Source organism: Giraffa tippelskirchi, chromosome 6 (genome assembly GCF_054371585.1).
Source record: "Giraffa tippelskirchi isolate mGirTip1 chromosome 6, T2T-mGirTip1v1.2.pri, whole genome shotgun sequence".
Taxonomy (NCBI): Eukaryota; Metazoa; Chordata; class Mammalia; order Artiodactyla; family Giraffidae; genus Giraffa; species Giraffa tippelskirchi.
Window position 1 is genome coordinate 146597577 of NC_137280.1, and position 26297 is coordinate 146623873.

Below are 26297 nucleotides of genomic sequence, written 5' to 3' on the forward strand. Positions count from 1 at the left end.
ACTCAGACAGAATTATCAAAGCACACAGTGGCTCCATCTATCCCTCCCTACTATCTCACTCTAATTTTCTTTTTTACAATGTAGATATTTTACATAAAATTGTCTGGAGAAAAACAGACTATACTTGAGGGAGCAAATGTTAGGCCAGCCTTTCTCTGCTGTGACTGGTACTGGTGAAGGTCTTGAATATTCATGAGGAATACTTTTTAAAAATCACATGGAGTGATTATCACTTCTTTTTCCTTTTCCCCAACATTTTCCCACACTGACTAGAATAATTCAAAACTTTGGGCTGGGCACAAACCAGATTACATAATTTATAAGTTTCAGTTGCAACGAGTAGCCAAGTTTGAAGCCCACAGGAGCTCCTTTCTGAGTGAATATCCCTGGGAACACAGGAAGCTCTCCTTCACCTGCAGCTCCACTGAGGTAGAGAGCAAATGAAGACGGTCTAGGAAGTTGACCACCAACAGCTATAAACCAAAGATTCAAACAGAAGGCTAACCTTGGACAACAATGTTATGTACTAACACGTGCCAGGCCTATGGCCAAAGTTTTGCATTCATTCCCTCACTTAACTCTTACAATTCTATGAGAGGCATCACTATCACCCACTTTTCATATATGAGGAACTAGGCATAGAGTGAGAGGAAAGTAAGTGGTAAAGCCAAGGTTTATGCCAGGCAGTATAACACTGAAACAGGAGGGAAGGGTGCAGGGCACAATCCCTAAAGAATGACATAGCCTTTGAGGATACAACAAAATCTGGTAAGAACCAATTAGGCCCAAGATGGTGGAAGATTTAACTTCCAGTAGACCGTGAGCCTCATTGTACGCTTACTGTAAAACATTAGCTAATGGCTCACCTACAGGTGCCAGGACAGTTCTGAGACTAACTATAAAAGGTCAAAAAGTGAGCAGTGGCCTAATTCCTGGAAATTTCTGTCTCTTCTCCAAAATAATTAGAAAACTCCTCCCACTCGTTAGCCCATGAAATTACCCAGCCCATAAAGCTAACTATTCCTCTAGGCTGTTAAGATGGCCCACACACTGTCTGTGGAGTGTGTTTCTCCTAGGGCTGTTCTCGCCTTTTGAAACAGACGACATTCTGTCTATGAGATGTGTATTTCTCAAAATAAATTCGCTTCTTACCCTACGGCTTTTCGTCTCATTAGAAAGTTCTTTCTATGCTGAGATGTAAAGAACCTGAACTTCAATAGGTCCTGAGACCAGCTTTGTGGTTTTCATTAAAAGACAATGGGTAAGCCCCCTAAGTTAAGGACTTGAGTCATCCTGTTCACCTGTATACCTCCAAAAATCCTAAAACAGTGTGTGGCACACAGTAGGTGTCTAATGATTGTCTAACTATTTAATTGTATAATTAAATGATGAAAATATGAATAAATGAAGTTTTCATTCTAGCTTGTTCCCTTGATCTTCAGATTTCTTGGGTACAGAAAACAGGACACTCCCGGAAGCATGAAAGATACCACCATGTGAAGAATCCCTCCCCCAGCTATTTCTCTGGTGTGGACTCAGCCACCAGACATGCATGATGGCAGTGCAGCCCCTGCCCACATCCCTGCGGATATCTTTTTCTTTATTATTCTGTAGCGCTAATTAGTCTCTGTTGTGCATTTCCCTAACATCATTCTTTTCCATCATTTAACAAAGTGCGATTTGAGAGCAAGAGAAAGGGAAAAATTTGCCTCTGCACACTCGTCCACAGTCTCAACAGGAAGTCAGACAGAACTGCCTGAGGTGTCTGCCGCAGACGGGATTCCAGGGACCAGTTTCAGACTTTCGGCCTCAGAATCTCAGGGCATGGGGCCCAGGAAACCGAATGTTTAACCAGCTTCCCATGTAATTACTGTACAGATCCATGTCAGTGAAGCACCGCTATCAACTCTCTTCCCCCACAAAGGAGGCTCCAAGCTCTTTTTAAAAACCCCTGATGTTGGGCTCTAGCATTTCAGGAGATCTCTTCAAGGGAAGTCTACTTCCCTCCATGCTGAACCCTTCCACTCTCTCCCAACATCTCCAGTTTCTACCATGGTGCCTCCCTGAGACCCGCCCCGCTTCCCTGGGTTAATCCTCTGGCTGAACAGTGTGCCTAACCCGACGACGGCATCCTGCCTGGATGCCTGTTTATGATCTTTCTTGGTGCATCCTTGGTAGTCCGAGAGCAGCAGTGGCCCATCCAGACCAAGCTCAAGCACATAGAACTCCAGGTCCACCCACTCCTGGCCTCCACCTGTAGGGCAAGAATTTGAACATCTGTGAACCAGTCTAGGTCACTTGCATTCCCCTTCTCCCAAACGTTATTATTCAAAGGGAAGTATAGGACCTCCCTTCAGGTACAGTGGATAAGAATCCACCTGCTGATGTAGGGGACACAGGTTCTACCCCTGGTCTGGGATGATCCCACAAGTCTCAGAGCAGCTAAGCCCGTGTGCCACAATACTGAGCCCATGCTCTAGAGCCCAAGAGCCACAACTACTGAAGCTCGTGCGCCTAGAACTGGTGCTCCACAACAAGAGAAGTCACCACAATGAGTAGCCTATGCACCCCAACGAAGAGTAGCTGCCGCTTGCTGCAACTAGAGAAAGCCGGCTCGCAGAAACAAAGACATGCAAAAAAACAAAAATAAATAATTTTAAAAAACAAAGAAAAGTATAACATCAGGTTTAAGAACGTAGATTCTGGCACCTGAGCAAACCCACATCTCAGCTTAGCTTCTGACTAACTGTGAGCTCTTTTTGTTCTTTGCCCTAAGTTTCTCCACTTGTAATAGTACCTCCCTCTTAGGATGACCACAAGATTAAATGAACATGCTTAAAGCATGTAAGTGTGTAAGTGTGAATTGCTGCTATTCTTGCTATTGTTGTTGTTACCATTATTCAGGTAAAATAAGGTATCAAAAGCATCTAAGGAGAGGCTTAGAGTGGGAAAAATATGTAATGAATATGAACCCTAAGGGGAACTCAGTGAAGAAAAAGAGGAGTTCATCACCTCTGTCTTGCTATATATACGATGTGAATAAGGGCAGTTTACACATATTACAGTGTCCTTTTCTCCCAGTGATATCAGCTGAGCATTCTCCACATTAACTCCTTAAGTACAGAAGCCATACCCTAAAGACAAGTTTACATCTTCCTTTACCCAGGAGAAGGGATTGGCTATGCACTCCAGTATTCCTGCCTGAAAACTTCCATGGACAGAGGAGCCTGGCAGGCTACAGTCCACAGGGTCACAAAGAGTCGGACACAACTGAGCGACCTTTCACTTTCACTTTAATAAGAAATATATTTAGATTTTTTTCAGTCTTTTTGTGACCCTTTGAGTAAGAAGATAAATTAAGAATCTGAGGAACTGGGAAACATAATTAATTTTCCTAGGCCTCAGTTTACCATTAAATAAAAGGGTTGAATTTAGACTACCCAGCTCTGCTATCTTACAAGGCACTGTGCTGACAAGCTTAGCTGACTCAGCTGAGCTGCAGAAAGTTAAGCCTCCTGATCATCACTGCATCACTGCCTTACGAGCAAACCATGGCCCTTGGTTTTCAATCACATGCCAAAAATGTGGTGAGGAGGCTATGGGTGGGAAGTTATGGCAAAGAGACCAGAACAGAGAATGGGTAGAAAGAGAAAGTCAGAATGTACACAGAACATTGGTGCCAAGGTATTCAATTTAAAAAATTGTACTACAGACTTAGAATATATGCAAGATATATCATATAGCAACAAAAGATTGAAAATATATGTGCAGCAATAGAAGTGGGTTAAACAAATTATGGTCTTTCCAAGTGGCGCTAGTGGTAAAGAACCTGCCTGCCAAGGCAGGAGACATAAGAGATGTGAGTTCAATCCCTGGGTTGGGAAGATCCCCTGGAGGAGAGCATGGCAACCCACTCCAGTATTCTTGCCTGGAGAATCCCACAGAGGAGCCCGGCAGGCTACAGTCCATGGGGTTGCAAAGAGTCGGACACGACTGAAGCAACTTAGCACACACACACACAAATGAATTATGGTAGAATCAGAAAATGAAATGCTAAGAGCCATTAACAATAATTAAGCAGCTCACATTTTATAAATCTTGTTAAGAAAAGATCTCCAAGGCATACTGTTATATGAAAAAAAACAGTATATAAAATATTTTCTTTCTCTCTCTCTCTGTCACACACACACATGCACACGCACACACACACACACACACACACACTTTTATACAAACATAGACTATCTATGAACAATGCATAAACCAGTTACCGTGGCTGGAGTCAAGAGAGAGAAAGAGGAGGAAGACGGAGGAAGTCTTAACTTTTCATGAATACATTGTCAAAGCATTAGAATTTTGAACCATGTACTACTTGTTAAAAAGTAAATAAACATTAATGAAAAATTTAAATTTATTCCAATTCCCACAGCAGTGATAATAGATAGAAAGGTATGCTATTTGGGAACACAATGTATATTACATACTATATACATATAAGTTATATACAGCAAACATATGAAAATCTGCTGATGTAAATTACAGCAAAAATAGCCTCATTAACATGATACCTGGGAATTTCTTTAATATGGGAGGAGGGGAAATGGATTGGGGTTTAGATGAAAACATTACTGGTCACGAATAGGTAAATGTTGAAGCTGGTGATGGGTACACAATGATCCTTTGACTTTCATAAAGTATATTTTCCACAAGAGAAAGTATTTTTAAATGGTTTCATTAGGAGTCTATAAATAAGTAGACAGACTATATATAGGGCTCTGAGGTCAGTCAAATTTATTGCAGAAATATGAAGTTTGTGAGTGCAGATCTAGTAGAGGGAAAGAAAGTTCTTAGTGTTTAGCACAAGGAGCACTGGCTCACAGGCAGCCTTGAGAGTCAGACCAGGCTGGAAGTGAAGACCTCACTCAGGCAGAAGCTGACAACATGTGTTAACCCTGGAGACAATACTTAAAATGACAACTTTTAAATTAGGATTATTTTTTAGAAGAGTTCTACGTTCATTGAAAAATTCAGGGGAAGGTACAGAGATTTCCCACATCCCTCCTGCCCCTACACACGCATAACCCTCCACACTACCCACATTCCCCACCAGAGTGGTGCATTTGTTACAACTGACGAACTTACACTGACACATGATAATCACCCAGAGTCCATCATTCACCCTAGGGTTCACTCTTGGTGTTGTACATTCTATGGATTTGGACAAATGTATATTGACATGTACCCATCATTATAGTACCATACGGAGAAGTTTCACTGCCCTAAAAATCCTCTGTGCTTTGCCTATTTATCTCTCTCTCTCCTTTAACCCCTGGAAACCAATGATCTTTTCAGTCTCCATAGTTTTTCCTTTCTTAGAAGGTCATATAGTTGGAATCATACAGTATGTAACTGACATCATTTAAAATATATCATAACTAACTTTTTTAGATCTTTCTAAACCAGGACCACCATCCCAGCAAGGTGTTCAGGTTTTAAAAATAGAAAATAATCCAGTTCTTTTTAATTGGTTATTTCTTACAGCTTCCATGTTCCATCTGCATATATACAAGGGTAAGAAATAGCAGTAGAATACGTTTCAATTTATTTCAATATTTTTATACCTTGAACAAATTCAGATTTTCTGATCTTAAAAGAATCTGGCAAATTCAAGGAATATAACATGAAAATGGTATTTCTATTTTAAATTCAAGGTGCTCAAGAGTTCACCAGATGTATTTCCTACATCCGGCTCACACAATTTCTCTCTGTATTGCTGTTAAACTCCTGAGTGACAAAATGTACCATGTAAGACCATAAAGGTATATCAGATCCTGATACCTGGAGGACCCAGCACTTCTTGTCAGTATGGCTGAAACAAGAAAGATGAGTGTCTCAGATGCCACTGTTAAGTGTTTTAAATTCTCCTCCATTGCTTGTTGTTGTCATTCAGTCACCCAGTCCTGTCCGACTCTTCACGTCTCCATGGACTGCAGCACGCCAGGCCTCCCTCTCTCTCACCATCTCCTGGTGTTTGCCCAAGTTCATGTCCATTGCATCAGTGATACCACCAGCCATCTCATTCCTGACGACCTCTTCTCCTTCTGCCCTCAATCTTCCCCAGCAGCAGAGTCTTTTCCAATGAGTTGGCTGTTCACATTAGGTGACCAAAATATTGGAGCTTTAGCATCAGTCCTTCCAGTGAGAATTCAGGGTAAATTTCCTTTAAAATTGACTGATTTGATCTCCTTGATATACAAGGGACTCTCAAGAGTCTTCTCTAGCACCACAGTTTGAAGGCATCAATTCTTTGGCACTCTGCCTTCTTTATGGTCCAGCTCTCACAAAAATATGTGACCACTGGAAAGACCAAAGCCTTGACCATACGGACCTTTTGTCGGCAAAGAGATGTCTTTGCTTTTCAACACACTGTCTAGGTTTGTCATTGTATTCCTTCCATGAAGCAATCGTTTTCTGCTTTCACAGCTGCAGTCACCATCCACAGTGATTTTAGAGTCTAAGAAGAGGAAATCTGTCACTGTTTCCATCTTTTCCCCTTCTACTTGCCATGAAATGATGGGGCTGGATGCCATGATCTTATGGCTGTTTAAATGGTGATTCTTTGAATTTTCCTTTAGAAATACACCATTTTCAATATGCAATGAACCTAAGGGCTCCTTTCCTCTGCAAAGAATTAGACATGTTCGATCCACCATTTTATTCACTTACAAAAAGTAGGAACAAAGTGTAGGTTCCGTTCGAGTGGAGAATTGGGTTCACCGAGTATTGCTTCTTTGTTCCTGGGTCCCTTTCTCCTCTCCCAAACATTGCTTCCCTTTTTATGTGTGTTGTAAGAAAAAGGGGCACTGGCTTTGATTCTGCAGACCTAGTTGCAAGTGCTGGCTTCTGTTACTCAGTGCTGACTTTCTTTATAACTCTGAGTAAGTAACTGATTATCTATTTCTTTATCAATAAAAATGGAGATAAAAGACTTATCTAACTGACTAGATAGAAGTCTTGGAAATGAAAACGGAAAGTCCTGCAAAATTATCATGTGTTACATGCTGATACAAGCTGCTTTCCTGCTGCTTAAAACATACATGCTGCCTCTTTCGGGTCCTGCATCCACTGGCTCTGTACATTTTCCTCCAGGCAGACTGACTTTGCCTTTCCCACTTCCCAAACAGCCTCACCCTGACTGGCCTCCATCTCCACCATTCCACTGCAACTGGTTAGACGAAGATCACCAGTCACTTCCATGCTGTAAAGATCTACTGGCTGTTTTCAGTCAATACCTTTGCAGACATCTCTCCAGAACTGAATAGTTTCTGAAAACACTCTTTCCTAAATTTACGCTCTGCTGTTCCACTTTTCTAGTATTTCGCAAGCCTATCTGGTGACTCTTCAATCTCCTTTGCTAGTTCTGTCTGTTAAATTAATTTTTTTTTAATTTCTGAAAATTTTTGTTTAAATAAGAAATTAGCAGAGATTGAGGTTTCTCTTGGTGATGGTGGTGGTGTACCTTCACACATGCAGAGGAAGAACATTCTCCTTCTGGTTTAACAAAGAAAATTCTCAAGTATTTACACTTCTTTGAAAGTAAAGTCAACTGAAATATTATTTGCAGGGGAGGGAGCAACACATTCTTAAGAAAAACTAATGAGATTTATAGACATTTTAGAGGTTAGAGGTTATTTTCATAGGGCCTATCAATATGTAAAGTCTTAGTGTTTTACAAGATGCTATTGTTAAAAATATCTATTGCAAGGAGAATTATATGATGCAAAACAGAATCTGCTTTTCATCGGTGACAAGAGAAGGTGGAAATTTTTCTCCTCGTAGCATAAAGATTTCTTGCACCAGCAATTGGAGGAGGCTAGAGTTTAAAGGCTAATACTGGAATTCCATTAGCTAGCTCAGTTAGCAAAAGAAGCATGACTGATAATGTGGAACTTAAACTTAAGGGGCAGATGGAAGGTAAAACAAGATTTTTAACAAATGTGAACACACAATGTTTTGCAATTTGGGGGGCCAGATTCAAAATATTTAAGTCCCTCTGTGCTCAGTCCCAGACCCCCTACTACTTCTTGTGGCCTTAATTAACACCTCTTTGCAACTGACTCCCAGGTTATATCTCTAACCTAACTTCTCTTCTAAGCTCCTGACTGGAATCTCCAAATAGAAGAGTTACAAGCACCTCAGTATTATCAGATCCGAAACAGAACTCCTGGTTTCTGGTCCCTATAACCTCTCCCTCCCCTCTGTCACTGATACCTAACCTGATGGCAACATTTAGCACCTACCCATCCTTGACTCTCCTATTTTTTTCACACTCCTCTAAAGCTATGCACTCTCTCATTAAGTCTTATCTATTCTACTTTTAACCTGTGTCTGGATTCTATGAGCTTTTCTTCAGCTCCACTGCCACTATCCACATCCAGGCCATGATTATCTCTTCTCTGGACTATTACAATCAACTTCTAATTGATTTTCTGCTTTTATCCTTGCCCCAATACAATTCATTCTCCCTACAACATGAGTGGGATCCTTTTAAAATCATAAATAACAACAGTTAAGGCCTTTGCTTAAATCCTCTCAATGGCTTTCCCTTATATTTACAAAACGATCCAAGCTCCTTAAAGAGCCCCCAGGCTCCGGTGGCTGCCTATCTCTGTTCATTCTGACCTCATTTCACCCCCTCTCCCTCTCACTAACACATTTCACTCATAACAGCTTTTTTTCAGGTCCTCTAACATGCCACGTTCTTTCCTACCTCAATGCCAGTAAACATACTCATTCCACTACCTGGAACATCCTTCTACTCGAAACTTTAAAACTGGGGTCCCCAACCTCCAGGACCTAATGTCTGATGATCTGATGTAATAATAATAGGAATAAAGTGCACAATAAAGGTAACGTGACTGAATCATCTCAAAACCATCCCCCACCCCCAGTCCATGGAAAAACTTTCTTCCACGAAACCCGTACCTAGTGTCAAAAAAGTTGGGGACCGCTGCTTAAAAGACTAGGACCATCTTACCATCCAAGGCTCAGCTCAGCTGTCACCTCTCCAGAGAGGCTTCCCTGTTGTTTTCCCTTGTGACAATGTGTTTTAATTTTGCTAAGTCTTTCTTTGTTTACTCGTCTGTCTGACTCACTGTTCACTGACTCACTGACTCACTGTTCACTGTCTGACTCACCCACAAGGCCACACTGTGTGAACACACAGACCACAGCTACTTGGTTCTTCACTGCACACCAGCACCCAGCATTGAGCCTGGAATGGAGGAAGACACTTCTCTAGTCTGTTCATAAAAATCCTGTTTGCAAATGAATTTACAAATTTTAGGATGATATAAATTAGAGAATCTTCATAAATAATATTTTTCCTAATTCTTCAATGGTAAAAAGAGAAAAATCTTCAACTAATTTCATGATCATGGTAATTCTTTAATATGGCAGGATGAGGGCAGCATGGGGCCTGTCCTGTTCACTGTAGGATGTTTTACATTATTTTTTACCTTCATCCGTCAGTTGCCCAAAGCATGGCCCTATGACAACCAACTGTGTCTCCAGATATCGCCACATGTCCACTGGGGAGTAAAATCACACCTAATTGGAAACCACCGACCTGCATCATCAACACTTAATATGTCATTTAATCCCCCACAAAGATAAAAACAAAAACATTAAGTGAGGAAGTTAATGCACCAAGAGCATAAGTGACCTGTTTAAGGCTGCAAAGAATTAGGACTGGAAAGGGGAGCAAAATTCAGCAAACAAACCTCCCAATTAATGCTGAAGTAGACTTCTGTTTCATAAACACCTGGTCGATCTGCTTTTGTGAATATGAATATATTTGTTTTGAAAGAAAACAGTAGTTATATTCCCATCAAAGTTAACATTAATTAATGTCAAGTCATTGGAAAGACAGCTACATTGAACTGACAAAAATTCTTTGAGGCTGGAATTGTTTTCCCCAGTCTTGAAGAAGCCTTACATCTAATGCTTGGTTTCTAACTTTACTGATACATAAGTACAGCTTTTAAACAAAATTATTTTAAATAAAAAAATTATGTCTCATTGTTATCTCTTCCCAGTAAAATCTCAGAATCACATAAGCATTCTAGATTTTAGCTACTTTTTTGATAACTCATACAATGTACAGTCTGGGCTTTAATGAGTGTTAAAACACTCAAATGTTTACTCCAGAGGATCTCAACCCAATGACCAACTATCCAGGAGTACCCAGGACCATCCTGGTTCTAGCCCTGAAAGTCCCGCATCTGGGAAGCCCTACCTATAGATGTGTTCCCTCTCCAGTCTCTACCAAGTCTCCCTGATGCCAGCTGCCTCTCTACATCTCTAAATGCTCACTTCTTGAAGAAACATTAAGACTTTACTATGTGGCAAGACTTGACTACATTAAGACTATGCCAGATACAAAGGATATCAAGGCAAAAAATTCCAAATCTCTGAACAGGTACCATATGCCTGCTATATTATCTTTCATACTGATAGCTATCCTTTCAAATACCAACTGGGACTAAGACCTACCATCTACCACTATACTCTAGAAATACCATGTCCAACCTGCCCAGCTCTTCTTCCTCTGCCTAGTCTCTCTAGCGGCTATCTTGCGTCCACCTGCTGTTCCCACAGGGTCTGGTCTTTTCACCCAGTGTGCTATGTGTGGGCTCAGTCAATCAGTCATGTCCAACTTTTTGTGACTCCAAGGACTATAGCCCACCAGGCTCCTCTGGCCCTGAATTTTTCAGGCAAGGATACTGAAGTGGGTTCCTATTTCCTACTCCAGAGGATCTCAACCCAATGACTGAACTCCTAATTCCACACTGACAAAAGCCTCACTACCTCTTTTCTGGACATACCCATCTTTTCCACTTTGAGAGTGCCATGTTTTGTATGATCATAGGAAATGCAATCATTTTCTTTAGAGTGCTGATAATCCTTGACCCTCAATTATTCTGAGAAGAATTGAATTGTTAAGTGGTTTCCCACACATTGATATAGACACTTCTTATGAAAGAAAGTAGGAATGATTGAAAAGAGAAAACAAAGAGAATTAGATTCTAAAAAGAAGCCACTTTTCTAACTGGCCTACCTAGCTAAAAGGGAAGCTAGAAGTAGCTAAAAACCTCATGCCTCAGGAGAGCTGTTGAGTCAATGATATAAGTGTTTTTTCAAGTTCTGGACCACAGATCCTCAAGCAAAACACCAGAAAAAAGGTTATCAGAGGATCTCTATTTTCAAATATAATTGGGAAATCTGGAAATACTGTTTTCTCATCCTCAGTACTTTCATTTCTCTGCCTCCTTAGTTCTATGTTCATTTTTTCCCCTCAACTTCTTGAACTGAACAGTTGCCCCTTATAGCTACTTCCCATAACTGCTTTTCATAAGGAATATATATATATAAATATATTAGTATCAGCTCAGCCATTTATTATCTCTGCTTCCTTAAAGACATCACTTCATCTTTCAGGACCCCAGTTTATACAACATGAATGGGATGATAATATCCTAACAAACTAACATGTATTAGGACACCTGTCATGGATACCTGTTGTTTTGTCTACCTTATATACATCCCTTTACCTTATATCTAGTAGCGAGATCTGGCTTATGAGTAAGAAAGTCATTGCAAGCAGACTGCACTGAGTTTGTGTAACCATAATACACTTCTATCCATCATTTAACTCCCTTTCCTCACCAATATTACCCTGAAATTCTTTATGAAACATGCATCTCCCCATTCTTAGTCATATCCTAGCTGAATAAGCAAGCTACGCTTGGCTTAATGCAACTGATATATTGCATCCTCCAGACCATAGGAGGAGGCATGTGACCCAATGCCAGCCATTAAGAGAATGCACGAATGTCAGAAATTGTGTGGGAGCACTGAAAGAGTGCTCTCAACCTGAATCACAGTGTGAGAAATAAAATCATTCTGATCCTGTAAAGAGAGAAACTCTAGTTGCCAGGGTCATGTATGGAGCCTGAGAATGAAATTAACAATATAGGACACAGCATGGAGAGCTGGGGAGAAATCAGGGATCACCCTGATGACATTGTTTGTAGGCTGAACCCCACCTGAAATCAAATCTGTGTGAGCCATTTGATTCTCTTTATTGTTTGTAGTAGTTTAAATTGAATTTTCTGTCTCCTGCAAACAAAAGACATTTGAATGAACATGAGACCCACACCTGGCCAATCAGAGCACATCCACCCTTCAGTTTACAGATATCAGGGTTCAAGTGTGCACAGAGAAGCCAAGGCAGGAGCTCCCTAGGACTATTCAGCCAGCGCTCTTAGAGAAAGATGTTTCTTTCCTTCCTGGGGGTTGCTAAGCAATCCTTGCCCTCTGCAAGGAAAGAATCTACCTCACAAATGGGTCCCTCTTTGTAATCACATTCTTTGAACTGCAGAGTCAAGCAGTACCAAAATCCAGGTCTAGCCTTGATTTTTAGTTATGTAAAACACATTCCTTTTGCTTAATAAGTCTGAATTGTATTTCTGCTATTTATAACCGAAAAGGCCTTGACTAGCCCCTTTATACTAGATTCTTTGGTAACACTTTTATGCACGTGAGAAATCATAATCAACCTCATTTCATAGATGAAGAAAGTGTGGCTCAGAGAAGCTAAGTGACTTGTTCAAGGTCACAGACCAGGAACTTGAGAGCTCATGAAGTTAAAATTTGCTGTTAATAATTGTGTTAAATGGCTTGCAGATGCTTTCATAAGGTTGGTCACAATTCTCAGACTCTGATTTAGCAGCTAAGCTCTATGGAACAAAAGGAATGGGGTAGTCTTGATGGATGACCTCACTGGCATGTCCCCAGAAAAGATTTCATCAAAGGTTTACTCTACTAATTCCTTAACAAAATTCTTAACAACTATGGATTCTGCTTGTCACAGTCAAATTCAAGTACTTCAGCATGATTCATTTCCCTATAAAACCAAAGGTGCCTTGCAGGTGGATATTTACCACCTTGTTTAAAGGAATGCATGATATTGGTACCTAAAAGCAGAGTCAGCAACATTTACATTCCACTGCTTACAGACAAAAAACAGGCAGCTTCAGGATGTCAAACAGCAACATCTTCTGGTGTTCGTTTTTAATTGTTGATGGTGGTGGTGAGGCTATTGGTGCAGTAGTGCTACTATCTTGAAAACAGACATTTAAATCCAAGCAGGAAAAATTCTACTAAGAAAACAAACAAACAAACAAAAGGCAGCTTCTATAAAACCACCTAAATATTAAGTCCATCCCATTCCATGGCGCATTATGATGTCATGTTCCATCAGTCTTTCCCTCCTTTCCAGAATAAAGAAAATTCCAAGTGGAGTGTGACTTTGGTTGCACATTTTTCTTGTACTGCCCAATTACTACTGCTCAGACACTGGAGGGCATTTAGGGCTGGGACTCTTTATTTATTCAAAACTTTCAGATGGATTCATCTTTTATGGATCAGGGAGAGGAAGGGTTTAGTATGAGCAGCTGGTCTCAGTCTTGACTCTCAGCCTCTGGACGCGGGTAAATCCACAGAACTCTGTCTTAGTGCATCAGTCCCCTATGGCTGCCGTAACAAATTACCACATACTTAAAACAATAAAAATGTATTCTCTTACTACAGTTCAGAGGTGAGAAGTCAAAATGAGTTTTAAGGGACTAATATAAAGGTCTTGGGAAAGCTTGTTCCTTCTAGAGGCTCCAGGGAGAATCCGTTCCTTGCCTCTTCCAGGATATAAGGTGGCAAATTCCTTGGCTCCTGTGGCATCACTCTAATACCTGCTCCATTATCGCACAATCTTCTCCACCTCTGTTTTTCTTGCTTCCCACTTACAAAGACCATGGTGATTGTCGTTAGGATCCACAAGATAACACAAGACAATCTTCCCATCCCAAGGCCCTTAACTTAATCACACATCCAAAATGTCTTTACAACACTGGCAGTCTTCATGGGTTCTGGGAACTAGGAGGTAGGCATCTCTGGGGAACCATAATTCAGCCCACCACAATACCACAATACCCCGCTGGACACTTGGATAGAGAGGCAAAATCTGATACAGAAATTTTTAAACAGTCCAATGAATGAAATCCTAGGTCACTTTCCAGACACAGTAGAATGGGTACAGATGAAAAACAGCCACATATCATCCACTGTAGAAACAGTCTAGTTTACAACATGGTACAAGTAGGCCAGATCTAGAAAAGGCAGATCCAGAATTTTTTTTTTTAAAGGCTGTAGCTATTCCACTACTTCTCAACAGCTCTGTGATGCCTTATATGAATTACTCAGTCTCTCTTTTCTCCTTTGCTTTCTGCTTCTCTTCTTTTCTCAGCTATTTCTAAGGCCTTGCTCCTTGGAAGAAAAGCTATGACCAATCTAGACAACATATTAAAAAGCAGAGATATTACTTTGCCAACAAAGGTCCATCTAGTCAAAGCTATGGTTTTTCCAGTAGTCATGTATGGATGTGAGAGCTGGACTCTAAAGAAAGCTGAGTCCCAGAGAATTGATGCTTTTGAACTGTGGTGTTGGAGAAGCCTCAAGAGTCTCTTGGACTGCAAGGAGATCCAACCAGTCTGTCCTAAAGGAAATCAGTCCTGAATATTCATTGGAAGTACTGATGCTGAAGCTGAAACTCCAATACTTTGGCCACATGATGCAAAGAACTGACTCATTGGAAAAGACCTTGATGCTGGGAAAGATTGAAGGCAGGAGGAGAAGGGGACAACAGAGGATGAGATGATTGGATGGCATCACTGACTCAATGGACATGAATGAGTTTGAGCAAGATTCGGGAGATGGTGAAAGACAGGGAAGCCTGGCATGCTGCAATCCATGGGGTTGCAAAGAGTCGGACACGACTTAGCGACTGAACAACAACAATCTTCTAAACCTGTTATACTCTCTCTGAAGTGGGGAATACTTACCTACCTCCTAATGCTGTCATGAGGATAAAATAATCACGTAAAACAACAGCTCAATGTAAGGAATGTAGCTGGTAACCTACACGTTAACTATTTGTATAATGTTAATAACAATAATAATCTCTGATTTTTAAACTCGTGAAATAGTTGACTAAATTTCCCAGAAAGGTTTGCAATTTCATAGGGTTTTTTAAAAAGCAAGACTAGAAAGTAATTTTTCTCAGAGAGTGCCATAACTTTCATAAGCAAAGGGGATCATTTTTGCCTGAGGTCTCTCTCTAACAAATAAGTTATTGATCCGCAACTTGTTATGCAACCCTGCCCACGCTCTTCATAGCAGGAGATTAAAAAGACTAAGATGTATTCTTCATCCTCAGGAGCTTTGCACTGTAGTTAATGTTGACAAGACTAACTTATTTAAAACACAGAGCAAAATAAGAGATGTTATCAAGTCCAAATTTCATGGAATGGATTATAAATGCTATAAAACCCCAAAAGAAAAACAGATTAGTATGGGATAGAGTGGTCAGGCAAGAGAGAAGGCATAAACTAGAACTTCAAGGGTGAGTAATATTTGGAGAGCCAGGAGGAGGGCATTGAGAGGCATGAAAAATGGAAAGAACAGAGAAGCAAAGGCTAAAGGCCAAAGGGAGAGCAATCACTATACCCTGGTGCCAAGCCTATGAATGTTAAAGAGGCAAGAGCGGTGAAAAAGAAAAAAAATCATGGGATAATGGTTAAGAGTAGGGACTCAGGAGTCAGAATATTTGGGTTTGGATCAGGTCTTCCCCACTTGCTAGCTTTGGGACCTTCAACAATTCCTTTAACTTCTCTGATTCTCAACTTCCACACCTACAAAATAAGTGATAGTATCTACCTCGTAGCATTGCTTCAAGATTAAAGAACATGAATGTGAAATGCTTAACACAATGGCTGGTACACATGAATAATTCAGTAAATGACATTTCCAGTAATAGTTGTAACAGTAGTAGTAGAATAATCATGCTTGACTCTAGAATCATAGATATTCAAACACAGAACAGACCCCAGGGATTATTTTATCTGAGCCTCTCATTTAAGAGGGAAGATAACTGAAGTGTGGAGAGATGAGATGACACTCAGCTTCTCATTGGCAAACTAAGAATCCACAATTCGTCCCTCCACACCTGTCAGATTCAGCATTCCTCTTCCAAAATAACTCTTGGTTGGTGCTCTTGAATATGCTAAATTAGTGCTGATTTAGGATTCCTTTTTAAAGGACTGCTGAGTGTTAGCTGCCTCCAGTCAGAGGGAGAATATGAGAAAGCCAAATTCTACAAATAGAGGTTTTCAACCCTCCAATAACTACTCCACCAAAAGTAGGAGCCGAACAAGGACACTTTGGACTTAAACTCGTTTGCCTGGTCTTCCTCCAGTCAACTTTTTACCCGATTTTTTGCTGGAGAAATTCCACTTTGGTCTCCTAGAGTTTAAATGAAGTCTATTAAACATCTCTCGTATATGTTGGAGGGTTGTTTTTTAATGCCCTTGAATTTTTAAGCCCTGGAAACACATGTAAAAATAAGTTCACAAAGCACTTGGTGTGATTTCTAATAAAAAAAAAAAAAATTCTAAAATGCAGATTCTTCAAAGAGTTGGTACAATTAGGGATAAGCAAACCATGTTCTTACATTGCCCTCTTCTGGTTGATGCCCAAAAGAGACAGCCTGTATGGTATAAGAAACTAGCTCGACTTCATTTTAAATAAAATCTCTCTCCTTTATAATCACCTAGCCCTGTTGATAGGCAGCTGCAGTAATTTACTAGCTAGAACTAGTTACATCAGATGAATAACCATTAATGTTAAAGTGAAAGCAGCTTTTGTGCTTTGGAAGGGCAATAGGTAGGGAAAAAATTACTCAGCTGTCTTAGCATTAGGGAAAAGCATTGAAGCAGAGAAGAAACAGAACATGCTCCATGGTTGCTGAGAATGGATGATGTGAAATTTCTTCAGATGCCAGGTTTAGCCAAATCGCAGGAGGATGCCATTAAACATAAGGTAAGCAGCAGGAATATCCACCTGAGCTTTCTTTTTTGATGAGATGGAGGCAAGGGAAGGCTGATTTCTACAATATTGTGGCTAAATAGAGACCAATTTGAGGAAAGAATCCTGGCCTCTGAAAATATCTTTCTTCCTGAAACATGAAAAAAGGCTTGAGAGAGGATTTAGGCAGGTATAATTCCTCTTATCCAGGTACAGTCTGCTGGTTACGATAAGATAAGCTATGCCACAGTGACAATCGGAAAATCTCAGTAGCTTAATTCCAAAAGAAGTTTATTTCTCACATAAAATCCACAAGGCCAAGGCTCACTGTCCATATCATACTGTGTAGTAGTTGTCTATTTGTTTTTTATAGCAAACTGTATGGTCAGGTCACTCAAGATGGCTATTCTCTTGCTCTCTGTATATTCTCTGCTCGACATACACCTACTCACATGACTATCCAATCCTCTTTATTATAGGGCTAAATCAGTAACTGCCTACACGCATGCCCCCTGCCCCAGCTTCTGGCCTCCCTGATAACTGATAAGCCAAACTGATGTCCATTCCCCCTGTAACTGGTAGCCTTCCTCTTACACCCCCTTTCTCCCTCCCCAGTAGTGAACTCTGTTGCTGTGTCCTGTCTGCCAGCTGCTGTACACAGTGGGCTGTCATTCCAGGACTTTGCTTCAGACTTGTAAGAGTCTCTATCCAATAACCCATTGATGTTTCTGTCACTGTCCTGGGTTCTTTCTCCAGTCTCTCAGCTAAACAATTACAAGGCATGCAAGCCTGCAGGATGCAGCCCAACAAGACCATGAACTATCTTCTGGTAGAAAATATGTCTGTTCAGGTCTATCCTGTATCTGCAGTACTTAGCACACCACCTGACACATAGGTACTCAAGGAATATTTGTTGAATGGTGAAAGAAGGAAGGGACAAATGAATCAATCAAGTTAAACACCTCTGGCATCATTTCCAGGAGCTCTGACTTCTTTTTCTCCCTCTGCATATCTTAGGTACAGACCTAAAGCAAATGCCATTCTATACTGCAGGAGAGTTACCCTGTTCCCCTAGGGCTCTGTCATGGTATCATGCCCATGTAACTATGAGACCTCTTTTAAAGGTCTTCTTAGAGAGCCCTTGACACCCTGGGGATGTGAGCCAACAAGGGTGGGAAGTAAATACTCTTAGCAACTAAGCTTTGTAATGCTTGGCTTAGGGAGAAGCTGATGGATAGAGGACATACGGAGACCCTTACAGATGGGTTTCTTGGGGAGACACTTCACAAAATGATGCCAGCACAAAGCACTAAAAATTAAAAAGGCAAGGTCTTCCCTGGTGGTTCAATGCTAAAGAATCTGCCTCCCAATGCAGAAGACATGGGTTCAGTTCCTGATCAAGGAAGATACCACATGCCACGGAGCAACTAGAGCCCAGACCACGACTACTGAGCCCATGTGCCTCAACTACTGAAGCCTGCAGGGCCTAGAGCCCATGCTCTGCAACAGAGAAACCACTGCAATGTGAAGCCTGAGCACCAAAACTACAGAGTGGCCCCTGCTCTCTGCAACTAGAGGAAAGCCTGTGCAGCAATGAAGACCCAGAACAGCCAAGAGTAAAAAATTAATAAATAAATAAAGGAAATGCAAGAACCACTGAGATCACAAGGAGAAAGACAAGGGGGGAATAGCATAGTTAAAAGAAAGAAGAAGAAAATTGCACTTTAAGACGTGATTCTCATCAAAACAAAACATATCCATATGTCTTACCAGCCGTGCAAAAGACCCCAGGAGATTTTTTTTCCTTTTGCTTTTCTCTTTCCTTTCTATAGCGTTTTATCATTTTTCACTGACCAAATACTAACTGAAGTAATACTGTGACAACTCTCTTGAATCCCCATCCCTAAAGATCTTACCATCTCTGTCTCTTTTTTAACAAAGGCCCTTCTTACCAGTACACACTGATGGATAACAAGCTAGCAGCTTTGGCTCTCTAAATTCCTCAATCCCTTACGTATTTATTGGAGAATTAATAGATTATTATTTTGCACCTAAAGCAAGATAGGGAGTGTTTTTGAAATCACAAAAGGTGCTGGGACATAAACTCTCTGAACCATAAATCTTGCAGTTTAATAAGAACTGTACCCAGGGGTACTGAGTCTGACTGTATATGAGGTTTTGGAAAAAAGATCCAGTTCTATCGACCACAGCCCTGTTCTTTGAGACTTTGAGGATCAGCTTACAAGTTGTGCTGAACCCCTGAGCTACTAGCCCAAATGTCTTCCTCCTTCCTGGCTCCCATTCGCTTGATCCTGCATCTGCAGAAAAGGTGCAGTTCCCTCCCACCCCGTGGTTAGAGGAAGAAGAGCACGGTCACTAGGGCTTATATTTGCCTTGACCTTTTGCATACTCACATTAGGCAGTGATGACTATTTCTGGACTGCAAAATACTAACTGAAGAACAGATAGATTATATAGTGCTCCTCCTAAGTGGCATGTTGCTATGGTTTCCCACTGGAAGAAGAGAATTCTCGCCATCAGGTTATCTGAAATCTGCAGGATTGCTCCGCACTGTTTCCACAGAGCAATGGACTGTCCTTTGACCACAACTCCATCTGTATGATCAAATGCAGTCTCCGACTAGCAGAGAACGAGGTGTGTTTTTGAAGACTGTCTTCACCAAATGCAGTGGGATCTGCAGGACATTTTTGAGACTAAAACAGGCACTGACCTCTGTTGATAAGGCACCCTTCCTGTATTTATTAACTATGACCCTTATGCCAAAAAAGTTATTGAATCTGAATCACCTGAGCATGCAAATAGGGTGCTTTAAACCCTCCAAAAGCTTCCCATTGCTCTGAAGATAAAATCCAAATCCTTTCGCATGGCCTGTGTTCCTTATAAGGTTAAACTCCAAACTACTTCTCTACCCTCAGCTCACCCAACTCTTTCTCCCAATTCAGGATCTGCTACACTCACCTTCTTTTACTTCCTTGAATGTATCCTCTAAAACACTAACTTTTTCCCAGCAGTAAGGTCTATGCACATGCTCTTTCTTTTGTTTAGAATGCTTCTCCCCATTTCTGGCCTGCCTTAATTCTTACAAATCCTCCAGTTCTCTAACACCACATCCTAAGATACTCATCACCCCAATTTCAATTCAGTTCCCATTTGTACACTCTGACAAGACTCTGCACTGTCATTTCACAGCACACACCAAAATTTGAAATTAACTGTATATTCCTGTGATTGTTTAATATATATCTCCTCCACCAAAATAAATCCTTGAAGTCATAGGTTATGCCTTTTTGGTCTGCTATATCCCCAGCATTTACTATAATACAAAACTTGGCACATCGTAGGATTCAATACTAAATGAATGAATCAGCCCACTGATTTAAATCCCCATTTACTTAGTCATGAGGAGGGACTGAATGTCTGCTTACTCAATGATCCATTGAACAAGTATTAAAACTGACAAAAATTCAAGGAAGTCTTACCTTCAAGCAGCTTATGAATGCAGTATGGGGAAATACAACAGGGAAAACAAATAACCATATATAAGTGAAATAGCAATTTATATGCAGTGTTTCTTGTCTCATGGAAACCTGATGATCATGGGCAATTAAGGTCCATACATGGAACAGAGTTGTACTAGACACACCTCTGAAGAAACTGCTATCCTGTCCGGTAGTAGCTCTTGGGTCATCACATACCTCCACCCAGGATAAAGGAAGCCCAGAGATACAATAAGGAAGAGTATACTTTGAAGGGTATTTGTGGAAACAGAGTTCTCTGACCTATATCCGCTTGCTCTCCTCACATCCCATGAAGTGTTCACAAGAGAATCCTTCAGGGAGAGTGGGGAAAACAAATCCAGAGTGTTGCAGGGAGGGCGGGCAGGTGAGCACACAGAATGGTAGCTGAGTCAGAGCTGTCTTGAAAGGACTCCTGCTTCAGGACAAAGGGAAAACCAGGAGTGCACTGCCAGTGGGCAGGCACTAGGGGGATGTCGGTATCCTGAGAGGGCAGCCCTTGCTCCTCATGGGATATCCGAAGAGTCATTAAAGTGCTCCTTGGTAAGGAAGAGCCAGCAGGTTATCCTTGTCATGAAAGAAAGCACCAGCAATCAAACTGACCCAGAGAAAGTATACCCTTTCTCTTTAAATTCAGCACACACACACACACACACACACACAAGTACACTTATACATGCTCTCTGCTCAACTCTAGAAGAGCCATAAGCAGCAGAGTGAATGGAAGGACCAGGTGGAACAAGCACAATCAGAGAATGAACCGTGTTGCCCTTTCCCACTGGAGGACTAGGATTCAGTGGTCAGGCCTAGGGGGAAGAGGTTGGATAGAGAGAACCCCTGACTTAGATGAGAAATTAAAGTTTTGATTTTGTTTGTACACAAATTGATAATACCTAATAATGAGACTGTTCAAATACCTGAAAGTGTCTGAGATTCACCAAAGAAATCCTCTGAATTGGGGAAGACGATCCAAAGAGTCTTGTTGAAGGCAGTGTTTGGAAAATAATGAAGCTGATTCCTCACTGTACCCTCTCAGTTCAGTCTAACCAATAAGCCATCTACATAAAACAGAAAATGATAAGTTCAAGGAGAAGAGTAAAAATAAAGTACAATAGTGGATGTAATCTGCTCAGTCCCTTCTCTGCTTAAGAAATTACTTAACCTACCAACCAGTGTCGTAGAAATATTAGGAATAATAGAATCATACTTTTACTGTTAATTTATGCAAAGTATATTCGTATTTTTTCTTCCTTCAGCAAAAATTATTCATTGAAAAGATAAATTTCTCATCAGCTCCCAGTAACAGTGTGCATCCTGCTACTATGGATAATTCAATAATTTTTCTGAATGTCAAATGACAGTATATCACATCTGAACATGTCCTATGCAAAAAACTTCAATGACAAATGTCTTTCACTCATCACCACCCTAGGTAGTTGGTAAAGAAAATATCCTCCCATTTTACCAGCAAAGAATAATCTCTCTCTCTTTGTGAGACCAAAAACAGGGGTCTGCAAATTATGACCTACCAGGTAAATTCATCCCACCAACTGTTTTGGGATGGCTCATAAGCTAAAAATAGGTTTATATTTTTAATTCATTGAAAAAAATCAGACAAAAATAATACTTCATGACACATGAAAATAAAATGAAATTCAAATTTCACTGTTCATAAAGTTTTATTGAAACATAGCCAATGCTCATTCATTGACAGCTTATAGCTGTTTCCACACTACAACAACAGAAATGGGTAGTTCTGGCAGAGATTGTATGGCTGGAAAAGCTTAAAATATTTACAACTTTCCCATTAAGACAAAAGTGTGCTAATCCCTGCTCTAAAAGGTTAAATGGCATCTACTTACATATGCTTAATTAGCCGCAAAAAAGTCATAAAACCACTGATTCAGAACATAAATCATTTTATCATATTTCATATGTAATAATAAATATTGGTAGTCTACATGCTTTTATTTTCCCTTTCTGTTGGGTCGCCACATTTTGGAGGAAAATAAAATCTCATAAAACTCAGAAATTTTGCTTAGAATGCCCTTCCCCTATTCTTGGTCTGCCTTACCTCTTACAAATACTGTAGGTCTCAGATTAAATATTACCTCCTGAGGAGTCCAGTGGTTAAGAATCCACCTGCCAGTGCCAGGGACATGGGTTCAATCTGTGGTCCAGGAAGATCCCATATACCAAGGGGCAACTAAGTCCATGCACCACAGCTACTGAGCCGTTGCACCTGAAGTCCGTGCTCCACAACAAGAGAAGCCACAGCAGTGAGAATCCCCTGTACCGCAACAAAGAGTAGTCCGCAGCTAGAGAAAGCCCGCATGCAGGAACAAAGACCCAGCACAGCCAGAAATAAAATAAATAAATAATAAAAATTTAAAAAACAAAAAACTTTCTCCCTCATATAATTCCTCTGCAAATAGTCTGTGGAGGCTTTTGCTGTCATGGAAATTGAACTTCTATAATTAATGGTAAAGATGTTATGATTTCATGGGAAAGACTGTTCAATAGAGAGTAAATAAATGTCAGGATGTCAAATGCTATCGTTTTCTTGCTAATTTTTTCAAGTGTATATTTTTTTCCTGTATCTTCCAGATGCTGTTCCCCTTACCAGAGTTCAAGTATTTAAGTTAGAGAAAGACTGAATGTTGTTTTATTTTGAAGCCATTTTTAAAATCTTGGAAAAAATCCATTTCTTAAATATGCAGAGTATCACGAATTCAGAGAATGTCTTCATATTTGGTAGCCCAAATTGCTGACAAGGTCCACTAATGATCATTATCAATAAATGTACACTAGATACCAATGGCAGTGGGGTGGGGGCGTGGCGTGCACAGTATTTCAGAACTTAAAGTTTCCATTCTCCCTATTGTCCTGCAAAATGTTCCCTACTGAAAGTATTTTCAGCCATCACATTGGCAAGCACTGATCACTGAACCGGACTACACTATTAGCATGTATGCCTGTCCAGATGCTCATGAACTAAATACCGACTATTCTGACCCCTCCTGAAAAAAAAGAACCAATTCTCCCTGTTTTAATGTGGAAAGACTTGGAGCCACAATGATAAAAGCTAACTAACTGAGCATTTACTATGGACCAGACACCATATTAAGCACTTCAAACAAATATCAATATCCATTTGTTGTCAAGACAGCCTGTGATGGAGTTTCCATTATCATCCTAATTTTACAGAAGAGAAAACAAGGTTAACTGTCCCAGGTCACATAGCTATTAAATAACAGATGAGATTTAGCCTTGAGATCATCTGACTCCAAACTCTGCGCTACAGATTTTCCAAAAGCTACGATATCCTGGAATGAGCACAGAGCTGAGATCCAAGAGGTAAATGTTCTTGTCTCAGCTGTGAGATGAAGTAAGTGGGTAGTTCTGACCATGATATTTCCCCTCTCTGGGTTTCCAATTCCTCTTCTACAAAGGGTGGTAATTGGACTACAAGATGAATAATAAAATTGCTTCCAAGACTAATATACAATGATTTGAGAGCAGACACTTTGCACAAAAAGAGGACTAGAAAGACAATGGGAGCCATCTGGATGTGAAAATGATGAATGGCAAAAGCTCTTGGAGGGGATAGTCTCAGATTAGCATTCCATGCCACGGGGTCCACACACCACACTGCCAGTCTCCTGCAAATTGCCTGCAGCTGCACTGATCTAGAGGCCATTTGGAGTGCAGAACCCTTAACACACTGTTCAAGGTATTTAGTCTTGGGTTTCCCGGGAGCTCATCTAGCCACATTAAATTAAATATCTTGTGATTTGCCAACTTTGCTGTTAGAAGCATAACAAAGTTTTGGTTGTTGTGGTTTGAACTCCATTATCCCCCTTCATTCTTGATAGAAAGGATGCCTTTGTAAATTCTTTTTTGAGTAGCTGACTGAAAGATTTTCACATCGATCAAAAAAAATGAAAACCATCTAAAGAAACCACCTCTGTTGATGATGGGAGAAAACCTGTGATGTTCTCATAATTTACATGTCTGCTTCCACTTTACAGAGTCATGCCTCTGGTATTCATGCCCCTAGTCCAAAATGCTCTTCCCAAGGCTTCCACAAATTTTTAGGAATTTATAATCTCATTATTACTACTTATTTTTATTTTGGGATCCTACAGAAGTTCTTATTCTCATTTTAGCTTCCAATAGCTATCATTTTCTCTGTCCAGTGTTAACTGTGTACCTCCCTAAGTATGTCTCCCACAGGGTGGTGTTGGACATAACAAAGGAGGGTTCCCTCACAGCATACCCAGCAGAGCACACAGTTCTAAATCTAACATTGGTGGTGGTGGTTTAGTCACTAAGTCGTGTCCAACTCTTGCATTTCCATGGACTACTGTAACCTGCCTGGCTCTTCTGTCCATGGGATTCCCCAGGCAAGAATATTGGACTGAGTTGCCATTCCCTTCTCCAGGGGATCTTCCCGACCCAGGAATCAAACCCAGGTCTCCTGCATTGCATGCAGATTCTTTACCGACTGAGCTATGAGGGAAGCCCCATCCCTGTCCTTAAATTTCTCTGAGCCATCTTCACCACTGGGAATTTTGCAGTGGCCATATTTTGTCTTGAAGCCCTGGCCCTGGCCCTTTTGTCATGCTGCGGGACCCTCCCCCTATCTTTCTGGTTCCTTAATTCCTTAAGATACTCTCTCAAAAATCATATGCCAGGCTTCCCCGGTGTTTCAGTGGTAAAGCATCCACCTGCCAATTCAGGAGACATGGGTTCAATCCCTGATCCGGGAAGATTCCACATGCCACAGAACGCCACAAATACTGAGCTTGTGCTCTAGAGTCGGGGAGCCGCAACTACTGAAGCCCATGGATCCTAGAACCTGTGCCCCACAACAAGACACCACAATGAGAAGCCTGCACACCACAACTAGAGTAGCCCCCACTTGCTGCAACTAGAGAAAAGCCCATGCAGCAACAAAGACCCAGCACAGCTAAAGATAAATAAATAAATAAAATTATTCTCTTAAAAAAGCATATGCTCATGATGCTTTCATGCATAAAATGTGGTTGTTTCTACTACCCTTTCCTTCCAGACCATGCCCAGAGCCTATTTCTTTAAACTAGCAAAGAACTCTGCCATTAGCATTTACCAAATAATAATAACTCAGAGCTCCATCTGCTGTTTCCCAATCTTAGTACAAATTACAAATCTATTACTACTCAAGGTTCTGTAGTGAGGTTCTGTATGACCCAGTCTCACAACATTCAAAGAAAAAAATAATAATTCTTATTTTTCAAATTATTTTTTAAAATAAACTGACTGCATCACATCTTAAAATTCTTCTCACATTTCTCTTCACCCCCATCTTTCATGTTAACTGCCCCAAATTGTTCTCCCCATTCTTCACTCTTCATTTTCTAGAAGAAAAAAAATTTTTTTAATTACCCAATAGTCCTATCCTCACAGACAGTTCTGTTTTCTTGTTCCTCTCCTGAACTCTTTGGTAATAGCATTTGAGGATGAGTGGGGGGAAGGTGCGCCTTTTTGCTTTTGCAATACCATTTACCTCCTTTTGAACAATCCCCTCCTGTCCTTGGTTCACTGATTGGTCTGATCAACACCACAGGTGAAAGGAGAAGTGTAGACAGGCACAAATGTTCAGGTTCAGGTAAGGGGGAGGGGAAAATGTGATCTTCATCCATCATGGATTTTTGCCCCTTTTACAAATAAAAATTTTTAACAAACAGAAACAAGATGAGAAAAGAATTGCAACTGAATCATGCAGAGACAATTGTCATGTCT

The 26297-nt window shown here is 40.6% G+C and overlaps 2 long non-coding RNA genes across 2 annotated transcripts in view; both read right to left on the reverse strand.

The window, feature by feature from the left end:
- The window catches only part of LOC145511424 (uncharacterized), a 138938-nt gene that overhangs the window by 61910 nt on the left and 50731 nt on the right, over window positions 1-26297 (reverse strand). The window lies entirely within an intron of this gene.
- On the reverse strand, window positions 64-13301 carry LOC145511427 (uncharacterized). Its single transcript, XR_014057846.1, has 2 exons — window positions 13038-13301; window positions 64-2254 (listed from the first exon to the last, which is right to left on the reverse strand). It is a non-coding gene; the product is annotated as an uncharacterized LOC145511427 (long non-coding RNA).